Source organism: Arvicola amphibius, chromosome 8 (genome assembly GCF_903992535.2).
Source record: "Arvicola amphibius chromosome 8, mArvAmp1.2, whole genome shotgun sequence".
Taxonomy (NCBI): domain Eukaryota; kingdom Metazoa; phylum Chordata; class Mammalia; order Rodentia; family Cricetidae; genus Arvicola; species Arvicola amphibius.
In genome coordinates this window covers 105,456,229-105,470,470 of record NC_052054.1, presented here as the reverse complement: position 1 = coordinate 105,470,470, position 14,242 = coordinate 105,456,229, and the positions used below count along the sequence as shown (strand labels likewise).

At 47.3% G+C, this 14,242-nt stretch overlaps 1 non-coding gene across 1 annotated transcript; it reads right to left on the bottom strand.

Annotated features, from left to right (window-relative positions):
* Positions 1–9,204: 9,204 nt before the first annotated feature.
* LOC119822075 lies at positions 9,205–9,334 on the bottom strand. The gene has a single exon (XR_005286681.1). It is a non-coding gene; the product is annotated as a small nucleolar RNA SNORA44 (small nucleolar RNA).
* Positions 9,335–14,242: the final 4,908 nt, after the last annotated feature.

The following is a 14,242-nucleotide window of genomic DNA, read 5'->3' as shown; positions in this document are numbered from 1 at the left end:
ACCAGCCACTGGCTGGATGCAGCAACAGAGGGCCTGCCCACCATTTTTTGACCTCATTAAGTAGATATTTTTTGGAACAGGGTCTTGCTGTGTAGCTTATAACTCACATCCTCCTGCCTCAGCCTCCCTTCCAAGTGCTGGGATTGTAGGTGTGCACCGCCATGCCCAGATATATGTAAGTGGATCCTTTAAATTTGTATTTACTAAGCAGGTCATCTTTGACTGTGCAGCACTAGCACAGCTAACAGTGTTCACGATCAGATCGGCCCTTACATGAGAGGCGAGAGAATGAAGTGAGTGATGGGGGAGCGAGACGAGGGAGGCCCACCCTTGCCTTCTCTCCAGCACATCTTGCTGTGGGTCACAGCAGAGGTCGTCATCCCTCCGTTCAGTGCAGATCTGTGTTCTCCACCCTGACTGGGTCCTCAGAGCTGTCGGGCCGTCATGCAGTGCCCAAGTCAGCTGGTTCTTGTTTTCTAGGACTGTTAGGAAGTTTCACTGGGGATCCAACTCGGGTCTTCTGGAGGAGCAGCTAGTGCTTTTTTTAATCGGCGAGTTTTCTCTCCAGCCCTGTTTTCCACCTTTTTCTGACAGTGACAACGGTTTTTCCCATCACACTTATCTCGTTTCATCGAATGACAAGATTTTACTTCTTTGGAAAAGTAGAAAACATTAGCCAGGAAAGCCCAGTGTCTTCTCTTCCACCTGTAAATACAGCTATATCTTGCCTCTTTTGTTCTTACTGTAGTGGGAGATTCTGTGTGGGTTCATTTTCTCCTCTGTGCCTTTTTTTTCCCTCCACCCCATTGTTTCTTGCATCTCAGCATCTTCCAACTCCAAGTGCCTGTAATGTGATAAAGAATCCTAGAGAGATCCTTTCTGGACCCATTGTGTTGTTCTAGCCACAGCCTTTTTCTGTTTTAATAATTAGGCTTCTTAACTCTTTCTCATCTCTGCTTCCTCCTCACTGCACCTGCCTCTGCATAGCCACCTCCCCCCTCCTCACTGCACCTGCCTTTGCATAGCCACCTCCCCAATCCTCACTGCACCTGCCTCTGCACAGCCACCTCCCTCCTCACTGCACCTGCCTCTGCACAGCCACCTCCCCCATCCTCACTGCACCTGCCTCTGCACGGCCACCTCCTCCATCCTTACTGCACCTGCCTCTGCACGGCCACCTCCCCCTCCTCACTGCACCTGCCTCTGCATAGCCACCTCCCCAATCCTCACTGCACCTGCCTCTGCACGGCCACCTCCCCCTCCTCACTGCACCTGCCTCTGCACGGCCACCTCCCCCATCCTTACTGCACCTGCCTCTGCACAGCCACCTCCCCCATCCTCACTGCACCTGCCTCTGCACGGCCACCTCCATCCTTACTGCACCTGCCTCTGCACGGCCACCTCCCCCATCCTTACTGCACCTGCCTCTGCACAGCCACCTCCCTTCTCCTCACTGCACCTGCCTCTGCACGGCCACCTCCCCCTCCTCACTGCACCTGCCTCTGCACGGCCACCTCCCCCATCCTTACTGCACCTGCCTCTGCACAGCCACCTCCCTTCTCCTCACTGCACCTGCCTCTGCTCGGCCACCTCCCCCTCCTCACTGCACCTGCCTCTGCACGGCCACCTCCCCCTCCTCACTGCACCTGCCTCTGCACGGCCACCTCCCCCATCCTTACTGCACCTGCCTCTGCACAGCCACCTCCCTTCTCCTCACTGCACCTGCCTCTGCACAGCCACCTCCCCCTCCTCACTGCACCTGCCTCTGCACAGCCACCTCCCTTCTCCTCACTGCACCTGCCTCTGCACGGCCACCTCCCTTCTCCTCACTGCACCTGCCTCTGCACAGCCACCTCCCCCTCCTCACTGCACCTGCCTCCAAACAGCCACCCTCCATTTTTCCTTCCTTTTGGTCAAGGGTACCATGACCTCGAGCTTTCTGACAGTGTCAGTGTTAATCGTAAATCTTTGTGTGGCAGCTAGCATCGATGAGCTGCTTGCACTGGTGTTCTCAGCTTCCACGGCACTCATGTCCTCGGGCCTTTCCTGTGTTTCTCTGCCTACTCTGAATTTCTCCAGGAATGTGTTAGTTACTTTCTGTTGCCATGATAAAATAACCCGAGAAAATCCAGATCTTCAGCCCACGGTCCCTGGTCTCCATTGTTTTTGGGCAGTGGTGGGGTCGAGCATCATGGTGGAGCTGGATTGCTTACTTGTAGACAGCTGTGAAGAGAGAGTGAGAGCAGGGCCTGGGACAAGATGCACCGCCCTCCCCACTATCCAGGTTCCGTCTCCTGGCATCTCCGCCATCCTGGACCAGACACAAGCCTTTGAGGTGGAGAGGTCTTTATAGGTCCCAGCTCTGACAAGAAGCATTGTCTTTAGAGTCCAGTTATATGTGCTTGCTGGGAGTCCACTGCAACCTTATTTTCTTTTACATGTTCTCCATAGGCTGTGTGATTCACTCCTGTGGCTCCAGTTCTAACCCACACTCCATCCCTGGCTGTTCAGTGTGGAAAACCCAGCCAGCTGGCCACTTCCCAGATCTGTTGTCAATAAATGATGTTCACCATCCAAGTTTCTTCTGTTGCCATAACAAAAGACCTTAGGCCATGTGTCTTAAACAACAGAAGTTAATTTTCTCACAGTGTGGGGGCGGGGAGTCCAAGGTCAGGGTGTTGGCAGGATTGGTTTCTCCTGAGGCCTGCCTCCTTCATGTGCAGACACTTGTCCTCAGGTCTTCTCTGTCCTCCCGGGACCTTTACTCTGTGGATACAGATGACTCCTACCCTCAAGATCTCATGTAACCTTTACCTCCTTAGAGATCCACTTAAAATACGTTCACACCAGGGTGTCGGCCTTCAGAATGAATTTAGACACAGTGCAGACCGTCATAGTCACTACCTGATGAGAATTTGAGGTCCATCCCATTTTGTCCCTGTACCAAACCACGTTTGAGTCACATCCTGATTTGTATTCTCAGTATTAGAACTATTCCCATCTCTCTTGCCACTTCAAACATTTAAAAACTGGTTCATTAACATCCTTTTTGAGTACACATTATTTTCTGTTAGGAATGCAGCCGAAGGTCGAAATATATAAGATTACAGTCGATGGAAGCCAACTATGAAGGTTGATGCTTGTAGTCCTTGTCCTCAGAGTGAAGCAGGAGACTAGTTTAGGGAAAGCCTAGGTAGCTATAGAGTGAGCTCCAGGCCAGCATGGGTTACAAGTGTTAGACTGCCCTAAAACCACAACAGAGTGGATTGAAAGAAATTATAGATGAGTAGAGGTGATCTGTAAAGTCAAAATTATAAGGCAGAGCTTTTTCTAAAAAGAGAAAAAAATACCAAACCAATGAGCAAAGACAAATGAGCAAAGAGGACTACAAAAGCTTAAGATTAAATAGTTTATTATTAAATATATTAAAAGTTTAAATAGCAATTTAAATTAATGACAGTTTTCTGGAAGGAGATGAATGATTATGATTTATTCATGAGATAAGGAAATCAAGAAATTAAAGGTAGGGAAAGCTGCCTGCTGTCGAGCCAAACAATGAGTTCCATCCTGGGACCACATACAGTGCCAACAACTTCAAATTGTTCTCTTATCAACACATGTGCTCTGTGGCATGCAGGCCTGCACACACACACACACACACACACACACACACACACACTCTAAGTGTACTTAAAAAATAAGCCAGGCTCTATGGCTCACATACCTTTAATTACAGCACTTGGAAGGCAGGAGGAGGTGGATCTCTGGGAGTTTGAGCTTAGCCTGGTCTACAGAGTTAGTTCTAAGAGAGACCTTGTCTCAAGAAAGGAGAAACAGGAGGAAAGGATGATGAACGTTAGGGCAGGGAAGTAGCTCACTGATAGAGTGCAAGGCCCTGGTTTGATGCTCAACACTGCAAAACTAAAAAGTAATAAGTAAAAACCATGGAAGATCACACCTTCACAAAGGTTCTGGGCTCATGTTCCTGTTTGTTACTAAGGGTTTAGTGATTCCTGTCCATCCTTAGCTGAATAGGTGATTTTACAGAAAATAAAATTTAAAGTTTATAGTCGAGTCCTACTATCAAAATCTGAGAGTGTTTTTTCTCTTTTAAATAACTAGTTACGGGTCTTCAGGATGGGTCAGCAGGTAATTGCACTTACTATGTGGGCCTGGTAACTTAAATTCCATCCCTGGAACACGGGTAATGTGGAAGGAGAGAACTGACTCCACGAAATTGTTCTCTGATGTTTGTGGTGCACACACATGCACACACCTTTGACAGTAACCCCCACTTGTTCCTGAGTAAATATGAAAATATTTATATAAAGCCAGGTACACCTAAACTTAAACAAAAATGCTTCCTTGCTAAAAATCCCAGTGTATTTGAGTCCAATGTACATTGCTTTTCAGTAAAAACACTAAAGATCTTCCCACCAAAGTGGTCTTGTGCTTCTGACGTCCTGAGCCCTAGTCCCGGACAACGACTGATGCTTTTAGCATGAACTCTTCCTCTCTGAGTTGCTGTAGCCCCTGGGAGATGCTTTCCCCATCTGCGCCACTTTACTTTGGTGCACCGTGCTCAGCCTGGCTCGTCCTTTCTAGTTTAACTGGCCAGCACTCAGCCGCAAGTCCAACCTTCCTGAGATTACTCCTCCTGTGCACCTTGCTCTGCTCCTGTTACCTGCATGACCCTAGTGGTGGCCTCCAAAGAGAGTGGCACTCTTAGGAGGTGTGGCCCTGTGGAATAGGTGTCGTCTTGTTGGAGGAAGTATGTTATGGTGGGGGCCGGCTTTGAGGTCTCATATATGCTCAAGATATGGCCCAGTGTCTGAGGTCACTTCTTGTTGCCTGCAAAGATGTAGGACTCTCAGCTACTTCTCCAGCACCATGTCTGCCTGCATGCCACCGTGTCCCACCATAATGATCGTGAACTGTAAGTGAGCCACCCCAAAAAGGGGTTTGTTTTCCTTTATAAGAGTTGCCATGATCATGGTGTCTCTTCACAGCAATAGAAACCCTAACTAAGACAACCCTCTTGGGAAGTACTTGTCTGCCTGCAGAATCTGGCACTTGGAAAGCAGGACTGTGCTCTGTGTCTTATGTCCGCAGTACCCCGTGTCTAACTATGTCTGCAGGATCTTGTGAGGTGCCTGGCAAACAAGGCTTTCCTGAATCTAAGCAGTCTGAGCAGGGGTGGGTAGAAGGTGGCTTCCGTGGTTCCGTGGAGCTTTAGGGTGTAGCCTTATCTGGGATTACAATAATTGCCAGAATTACTAGCCCTTGCCATGAAACACTGACCAGGGCCTCACCTCGCAGCGAGTGGGGCCACTTAGGCTCTCTCAGGTCGGGCATCTAGCACATGAATGCACTACACAGTGAGCCGCATCTCAGCACTTGGGTGGGGAGTTAACTGTCGGCTTACTAACAAGGACACAGGCCGTGGTGCACTGTGTGCTGAAGCGGAGACTTCTACCCAGCTGGGACTTGGGCTCAGTCTGTAACCACTTTCCTGCAGGGTTTGAAGTCCTGTGCTGTGCCTCTGGGGAATGGTCAATGGGAGGGGTCAAGGCCTGGGTTTAGGCCTGGATTGCAGATGAGCTAAGGAGTTGTCAGCCAGGCTCTAATTTCTCTTCATTCTCTTAGTAGATTGTGAACACGCTTCCATGTTGTAGTTTAAAATTGAACTCAGGTTACTGGGCACTCCCAGACGCCAGTTGTCTTCCAGGTACACAGAGTTTAGGACTAGAGAGATGGCAGCTAAGAGCGTACTCTGCTCTTGGAGAGGATCCGAGTTGAGTTCCCAGCAGTCAGGTCAGATGGCTGCCACTTCCTGTGACTCTGGGGATCTGACATTGTCTATGGGCCTCCATAGGCACCGCGTTCATGTGCACAAACCCACACATAGATACACATAGTTAAACCTATAAATATAAAATCTTTTATTGCTGTGACGAAACACCATGGCCAAAAGCAGCTTGGGGAGGAAAGGGTTTATCTGGCCCACGCTTCCACATCACAGTTGATCATTGAAAGAAGGCAGGGCTGGGACCTCGGGGCAAGAATTGAAGCGGAGTTGATAGGGGTGTGTTTACAGGCTTGCTCCTCATGGCTTGCATAGCCTGCTTTCTTACAGAGTCCAGGACCACTTTTCCTCCAGAGTGGTCCCACTCACAATTGCCTGGGCCCTCCTATATCATCACTAATTAAGAAAACGGTGCTGAGGCAGCAGCTCCACCAATGGTCTATCCTGGGCTCTCATGGTGCCAAGCCTCAGCTCTTCTCCACGACCTCTTCATTCATGCCCTCAAAACCAGTTACCACCTGGGAGGCTTAAACATCACCAAGTTTTGGCTGCCAGCTCAAGGCACAACCTTGGCCACCTCTGGAGCACAGTTTCTGTGCATCAACACTGAGGAAACTTCCCAGATTTCACCTCAGCGACGCTGGTCTCTAACTTAGCTGGTAATCACTGCTAATTTCTCAGCTCCAGCTGACGGCATGGGTTGTCCCCGTAAAGCAAAGGTTTCACGTCCATGATGCTGGTCTCTTGCTAATCACATCTGCCTCTTCGGTTCCAGCTCATCAGACACCACGGATTCTTCACACAAATAGCCTGCTAGAGTGTTTGCTTCCCTCTGAAACTTCCCAAGCCAGGCCTCATTCCCTGCGTTTTTACAACTCCTGATCTCCAGGCTCCCACAGAAAGGCTCACCAAGCTTTGAGTACTCGTGGCTTTTCCAGCCCAAAGTTACAAAGTCATTCCACAATCCTCCCCAGAAAACACGGTCAGGTCTGACAGAGCAGCACCCCATTATCCTGGTAACAATTCTGTCTTAGTTAGGGTTTCCATGACTGTGAAGAAATACAGTAACTAGAAGTAGTTTGGGAAGGAAAGGGTTTATTTGGCTTACACTAACACATCCCTGTTTATCATTAGAGGAAGTCAAGACCAGAAACTCAGACAGGGCAGGAACCTACCTGGAGGCAGAGCTGATGAAGAGGCCAGAAAGGAGTGCGGTTCATGGGCTCGCTTCCCACAGCTTGCTCAGCGTTCTTTCTTGTAGCACCCAGGCCCACTAGCCCTGGGATGGCCTACCCACAATGGGCTGGACCCACCCCCTGAAGTCACTAGGGAAGAAAATACCCTATAGGCTTGCTGACGGCTAGAACTTGTGGCGGCATCTTCATAATTAAGCTTCTCTTCTCTCAAATGGTTCTAGCTGCATCAGGTTGACATAAAGACTAACTGGTACAACTACATAATAAAGATGGCCAACTTCCAAGATGGCTGGCATCTTCCTCATCCTCCTGACTTGAGACAAAAGCCTGGCAGCTTAAAACAAAGACTTTGTGGGCTCCCCATCCCCCCGGCAGGAGGGCCCCTGCTGATGGACTGGTGTGTGTGTGTGTGTGTGTGTGTGTGTGTGTGTGCCCTCACCACAAAACTAGCCTTTCTTGCTGTGTTTGAGATTTCTTCGCTGATACCTGTAGCCCTGGAGATTTTCCCTGCCTTTAATTGGCAGAGAAAGCGAACCTGATTTAAGACCCCGGACGGTAACATGTTCACCTCTGTAGGCTCAGGTGCCCACAATCACAGTTAAGATACAGAATGTTTTCATCACTGCAAGGATTCCTTATAAAAATTATTTTATGTATGTGGGCACTTTGTTGACTTGTCTGTCTGTGCACCATGTGTGTCCTTGGTGGCTGTGGAGGCCAGGAAAGGGCAGCAGATTCCCAGGGACTGGAGTTGGAGATGGTTGTGAGCCACCATGTGGGTGCTGGGAACCCAGTCTGGGTCCTCTGGAAGAGCAGCCAGTGTTCTTACTGAGCCACTCACCAGCCCTCTGATCATTTTGTTAAGGAAAATTCTCTAAGTGGAATGGTTGAGGTTTTAGAGTAGTTGTGATTTTTAAAGATCACTGGTACCTAGACATTGTCATCTGTGATGGGTATTCTTGGTGTCAGCTTGACAACATATGGAATTAACTAAAACCAAAGGGCTGTGAGGGATTTTTTTTAATATTAAATCATTCAAAGTCGGAAGAACTACTTTTAATCCATATCTTTTGAGGTGGGAGATCCACCTTTCATCTGGGCCACACCTTCTGCTGGTAGCCTATTTAAAGGACGTGGAAGAAGGAAGCTTGCTGTTCCTGCTTGCTCTGATGGCAAATCTGTTCCTTCATTGGCATTACGCCTACTTGTTCGGGATTCTGGTGTAGGCTGAAGACCAACTGAGACATCCAGCCTTGTGGACTGAGCAGCTGCTGGGTTCTTGGGCCTTCTGTTGGTAGAGAGTTATTGTTGGACTACCTGGACCACAGCCTGTGAGTTGCTCTTCATAAACCCCTTTGTATATATAGATTCATTCCATCACTTCTCTCTAAAGAACCCTGACGCATGCACCATCTGACTGAGCTTCTCTTGGAGTTTCAGTTTGAAGTTCTTGAATTTTAATGAGTATCGGCATCTTTTTTTTTTTAAACCTGAAAGCCTTTCTTGATCCAGTTACGTGTGTACATACGTTAGTCAAAAGTTTCTGCTTTCACAGCCGTCCCCTTTGCCTTCCATTTCTTTTCCATGACATTTCCCCAATCATTCATGAGACCCCTATAGTGCTATGTTTTTGTGTTTTAATAAATAAAGCTTGCCTGAAGATCAGAGGGCAGAGCAGTCATATATAGGCCAGGGAGTGGTGGCATACACCTTTAATCCTAGCGAGACAGACCAAGGCCACCCTGGGCTACACAAGATGGATCCAGAAACAGATCCAGGTGGTGTGGAGGTTCCCATCTTTAATCCCAGTGCTTGAGAGTCACACAGTTTTAATCCCAGCACCAAGAAGGTGGAGACAGGAGTGATATATATGGCTGGGCGGATAGGAATATAAAGGGGAAGAGACAGGAACTCAGTGGACTGTGGAGTCTGAGGATTTGTGGAGACATGATCTCGCCCTTTCAGTCTGAAGATTTGGTAGCAGTAAAAGGTCTCTCTAGTGGTTGGCTGCTTTGCTTTTCTGATCTTTATCTTGAACCCCGATATCTGTCTCTGGGTTTTTCTTATTCGTGCTGCAGGCCCTTTCACTAGTGACATAGCTCTAATGAGCAGAGACAGAAGCTTAGGGGCAACCTGCAGAACGAGAGCTTGGTGGGCAGAGTGTGTGACTCAGATGAAGGCTCCTAGCCCCAGTCCTGATATATGCTGAGGAAGGGCAAGTGGCAACTGTAGGCACTGCGCTGACCTGGGGTGTCAAAGTTTCTCCGGTTGCTCTGGCATGCAGATGGAGATTCATGGCCACAACCAGGAGTATTAACTTTAAAAAATATATATATATATATATATATATATACACATACATATATACATATATATACATATACATATATATGTACACACACACACACACACACACACACACACACACACACACACACACATATATATATTACCCCATTGCATTTCTTCTTGTTGACTTGTTCTCTTACTCATTTTGCCATTAGGGTTATTTTTAAAATGCTGTCTGAAGTACTACAAATGGCCAGCAGAGGACAGCAGCGCACCATAATGGCATGGGCTGGAATCTGAGGTTTAGCAGTATATTCTGGGCAAATCTTGGGTTTGGATTTAGAAATCCAGAGTAAGTGCTTAAATTCACTGAATTGGAGCCTATGCTGTGGTTTAGGGCCACAGTGATGATTTTGAAAGGTCAAGGGACCAGTGAGATGCCTCAGCAGATAGAAGCACTTGCTACCAAGTCAGACAGCCTTAGTTTGATCCTCAGCCCCACAGGGTAGAAAGAGAGAACCAACTCCTGCACATAGTCCTCTGATCTCCATATGTATACAGTGGCGCGCGCGCACACACACACATTTGAAAAAAGAAAGGTCAAGCCTGTGAATGCCAGAGAGATAAATGAATTCTGTCCATAGAGATCCCTTAGCTGGAAGTCACTTCTCACGTCACCATGGTCCTGCCCAAGTCCCAGGATGATGCAGAGCATCTTCTAGACTTGAGTGACTCCTGACACATGCCCGTTTACTTCCTAGCAGCCCGGCCAGAGCTTTGGGCAAAGGACTTGTTATGACTTGGTGTACCATGGCTGGCCTAGTGACCTTCTAGGCTCTGGTGATACCAAGAAATTCTAAGTGCTAAGTGACTTCCCTGGACTCCTTTGCTGAGACGAACTACCATGACCAAAGAAACTTGGGGAGGAGGGGGCTTGTTCATCTTACACTTCCACAGTACTGTTCACCATTGGAGGAAACCAGGACAGGAACTCAACCAGGACAGGAACCTGGAGGCAGGAGCTAATGCAGAGGCCAGGGAGGGGTGCTGCTTGCTGGCTTGCTTCCCCTGGTTTGTTCAGCCTGCTTTTTTATAGAACCCAGGACCACCAGCCCAGGGATGGCCCCTCCCACAATGGCCTGGGTCCTCCCTCATTAATCACTAAGAAAATGTCCTACAGCTGGATCTTATGGAGGCATTTTCTCAGTTGAGGTTTCCTCTCACCCCGTAAATTTCCCAAAATAAGTCCTGGTGTTGTCATTTTGGGTCATTAGAATATTCTGCATAGGCCGGGCGGTGGTGGCGCACACCTTTAATCCCAGCACTTGGGAGGCAGAGGCAGGCGGATTTCTGTGAGTTCGAGACCATCCTGGTCTACAAGAGCTAGCTCCAGGACAGGCTCTAAAGCTGCAGAGAAACCCTGTCTCGAAAAACCAAAAAAAAAAAAAGAATATTCTGTATATCATATTCGTACCAGTTGTTAATCTCTTATATATAATTCCAAATCTGTTGTTTTATTTTTTAAAAAAATCATTTGCCTGCAGGGCCTGATATTCAACTCTGTCAGTAGAGGGCGCTGTAGGAACACCGGAATAGAAAAGCGGACTTTTGATTCATCCTGCTTTGCTATCTAAGTAAGGCTTCTGCCAGTAACTCCCCTTTGCTGGTACCTGGTGAGCTGCTGCCCTTAGCACCTTCCCCCAGGAGGCATAAAAACCTCAGGCAACTTCACCATCTGATGAGTTGTGGCCTGAGTCGGCTTTGAGGTCTTAATCTTAGAGCACAGAGACTGTTTTACCCACTATTCTTTCTGTCATCTTCAGAGGACTCACTCTTACCAGCCATTCCCCCATCGCTCCAGTCCGCTGACGTCAGCAGTTCATTGTATTAGAGTTTCTCCCGCTTTGTGATTTCTCTTTCCTGAAAGGATCCTGAGTACTGTGTCTGTGTTCACATGTGTGTGCTGGTGCATATGGGGGCCAGAGGACAACCTCTAGTGTTGTTCCTCAGGAAACCCATCTGTTGTGGAATAATAGTGGGAGATGTGCTACCTTCGTTTATGCTGTGGGACATTTGTTTTAATGTTGCTAAAATGCATTGCATTCTTTCATGTTGCATTTGTTCAACTCTGTGAAGCTGTGTCACTTGGCATGCTAAAACACCTGATTGGTCTAATGAAGAGCTGAATGGCCAATAGCTAGGCAGGAGAAAGGATAGGTGGGACTGGGGGTGGGCAGAGAGAATAAATAGAAGGGAAATCTGGGAAGAGAAGATTGAGGAGCAAGGAAAGGAGAAGGAGAGGAGGAATCAGGGGTCAGTCACCCAGTCACACAGCAAGTCATGAATAAGAAGTAAAGAAAGGAATATAGAAAGGTAAAAGCCCAGAGGCAACAGATAGACGGGATAATTTAAGAAAAACTGGCTAGAAATAAGCCAAGTTAAGGCTGGGCATTCATCAGAAAAAAAATAAGTCTCTGTGTATTTGTTTGGGAGCTGGTGGTGGGCCTCCCAAAGAGTAAAGAGTATAAACAACCAACAACATTTTGACATTCCAGCATGAGGTTCGAATTTCCATAGGGACTGTTTAGCCCTTTATTAGGTGTTTTAGACAGGCAAAGTAACACACCTTTACAGAGTTAAACAAATGCAACATAAAAGAATGCAATACATCTTTGCACCATTAAACAAATATTCCACAGCATACACGAATATAACATATCTTCAACTAATATTCCACAAAACCTGTCCACCTTATTTTGAGACGGGTTTCTCATTGATCTGAAACTCGCCAATTAGGTTAGGATCCCAGAGAGTCCCAGGAAGCCACTTGGGTCCTCTCACCTGCTTTGGGATTAGAAGCATATGCACCACACCTGGACTTGTTTGTGCTCTTGTGCGTGAGTGCATGTACATGTGTGTGTATGTAGAGGCCAGAGGTTGACCTTAGGTGTCTTCCTCATTTGCTTTACACCTTATTTATTACTGAAATTCATGTGTGTGTGTGTGTGTGTGTGTGTGTGTGTGAGAGAGAGAGAGAGAGAGAGAGAGAGAGAGAGAGAGAGAGAGAGAGAGAGAGAGACATGGCATGGAGCACTTGTGGAGACCAGAAGGCATCTTGCAGGAGTCCGTTCTCCCCTGCCATTATTATCCAGATTCTAGGTCTCAAATTGAGGTTGCCAGCCCAGACAGTAAGAGCCCTTTACCCCCTGAGCCATCTCCACAGCCCCACACTTTAGTTTTTGAGACAGGATCGCTCACTGAACTTGAAACTCACCCATCCAGCCAAGCCCCTTGGATCCTCCTGTCTCTGCGCCTCCCCCAGCCATGTGATTACAGACTGCAGGGGACTATATGCCCTCAGCGCCCCCACCTTTGGCACAGGTTCTCACGTAGCCCAAGCTGGCCTCAAACTTGTTTCGTAGTTAGGGATAACCTTCGACTCTTGATCCTTTTGCCTCTTCACTTCCCAAGGTTTAGGACTACATGTCTATCTGGTAAGGTAAAACTTTTCTTTTTCAGTGCTTGAATTTGAATCTAGGGCCTCATGCATGCTAAGCAACTGGTCTATCACCGAGCCTTATCCCCAGCCCTGATTTTTGGTAGTACTTAAAGTGGAACTTTTAGCCTTGTACCTGCTACTCAGATCCTCTGCCACCAAGCAGAGCCTTCTTGTTCTTCCTGAGCTGAAAAAAAATTGACACTGTGATCTTTATTTTATAGACATTTTGAATGGGATTTGAATTTATGTTCCTCATTTAAAGCTGTAACAGCAGTTCTGTTGAATTTTAGAAGGAGATGTTTAGAGGGATCTTTTCTAACTTCATAGCCCTTCTCCTGCTGTCAAACAAAACAAAACACCCCATTATGACATAGTACACAGTTAGCAAAGCAGTCCAGCACTGCTGCAGGATCATAGTCAATAGAATTGCATTTCTACACATTTTTAAAGAAAAAAAGAAATTAAGAAATAGGTTATAAGAAAAATTACAATTCTCAGCGTTAGGTATGGGAGCACATGTTTTTTATTCCATCATTCTGGAGGCAGAGGCAGGCAGATCTCTTGAGTTTCAGCCTGATCTGCATAATGTGTTCCAGGCCAACCAGGGCTACATAGTGAGACTCTGTCTCAAAAACAAAATATCACATGGCTTAAAAATAAAACAGTAGGACTGGTGGGTAGTCTCAGCATTTAAAAGCACTGGCTGTGCTCCCAGGAACCTAGGTTTACTTCCCAGTGCCCACATGGAGGCTCACTCCACCTGAAACTCCAGTTCCAGGGGATCTAATGCCACCTTCTGGCTTCCATGGGCACTGCATGTACATGGTACACAAACACGCAGGCAAGACACCATAAAATAAAAATAAGAAGGACAACTTAAAAAAAATAAAGAATGTGGATCGTACCATCTATAAACTAATGCCAAGTTTTAAAGATGTGAATGGGTAGAAATGCTTCTTCTGGTCAGTGATGCAACAACCTGCTGTTTCTACGGTAACAGTGACTCCCAAACTGTTGATTTCACATCCTGCCAGAAGCCTGGCTGCCTTTTCTGCAGACATTGATAGGCTGACCCTGAAGTTCATATGGAAACCCAAAGAGCCTATTACAGCCAAAATACTCTTGGAAATAAGAAGACAGTTGGAAGACTTCTCCTTCCTGACTCGAAAACCCTGGAAGGCAATGCTAAGCGAGTCTGTGTGACAATGGTGTAAGACTGATGTCATAGTTGCTGTCCTCATGATGGTGGCAAAAATAACTGACAAAAACTAGGAAGGAGTTTGTTTTGCTCATGGTTTCAGAGGTTGCGGCTTCTGGTCCTCGGCTCCTTTGGTTCTGAGCCTGTGGTGAGGCAGAACAGGATACGGAAGGAGAGGCTGTTTGCTCATGGCAGACAGGAAGCAGAGCAAAGGGACTAGCGACCGGGTATCACCTTCAAAGATGCCCCTACTG